The sequence below is a fragment of the Pteropus vampyrus genome, unplaced genomic scaffold (genome assembly GCF_000151845.1).
Source record: "Pteropus vampyrus isolate Shadow unplaced genomic scaffold, Pvam_2.0 Scaffold371, whole genome shotgun sequence".
Lineage (NCBI taxonomy): Eukaryota > Metazoa > Chordata > Mammalia > Chiroptera > Pteropodidae > Pteropus > Pteropus vampyrus.
Genome location: NW_011889152.1, coordinates 491816 through 492787, shown reverse-complemented (window position 1 = coordinate 492787; position 972 = coordinate 491816).

Below are 972 nucleotides of genomic sequence, written 5' to 3'. Positions count from 1 at the left end.
GAAGTGGGGAAGTGGAAACCCCGGAGCTGCCGCGCCCGGGCCCCTCCTCTGGAGGGTGTTCAGTAATTTTTTTCGCTTCTCCGCCGCATTTTCCCGCCTGTCTTTATGCCTGGTGAAAACGCTTGTTCTGAACAAGGTTATCGCTTGTGCAGTGTCTGAGTTTGCAGACGTCGGGGATTCCTGCAGAGCCCATAGCTAAGGCTCCATCCAGAAGAGACGTATAGACTAATCTGACAGCAGTCAGACCAAGTCCTGTCAGCAGCAGACAAAACCAGCCCCACGAAGGAAAACAACCCTGAACTGCGGGGCCGCGGGGGTGGGGGGGTGGATCTCACCCCTCGCCTGGCGCACCCGCCGCCAGCTGTCCGCGAGAGAGCGGGGTTCCAGAGTGTGAACACAGCTCACTGGGCGACCTCGAATCCCTGGCAGTTTGGAGACTAAGCGAGAGGTGACAGTTGGAGAAATGGGTTTGTAGTCCAGAAAGACCCAGAGCTGAGGCCTCCCTGATGGTCGCCGAAGGATGCCCGTACACGCCGGGAGAGGGCGCTCGCGTGGGGGTGGTAGAGGCGTCACTCTCGCCGAGTCCAGGCCAGTCCTTTGAAGCTGGTGGGCCTGTGGCTCTGTCTTAGAAACCAAGGGTGCGAGGAACCCCACTCCCCCAACTTTCTTATTGAACCTCCTATCCTCGATCGCTCAGTTCTTCACACCTCCCTTCTTTCCTCCACGCGATCCTTTTCTCCTTCAAAGTGATGTCACTGCTTTTCTCGCTTGAACTTCCCAGCAGTAAACAAAATAAAGTTTCAAAGACGAGAACCCTCTGCTCTTAATCCCACCGCTCAGCGGTCCTTGGCGCGGCTGTCAGGTTGGAGTGCGCCGCCTCTGCAGTAAATAAGGTAACTGCTTCCTATTACTTTAGCCCCATATGGCTGCAATTTGAGTGTCTTTGGAGACAGTGCGTGTGTTGGGGCGGGG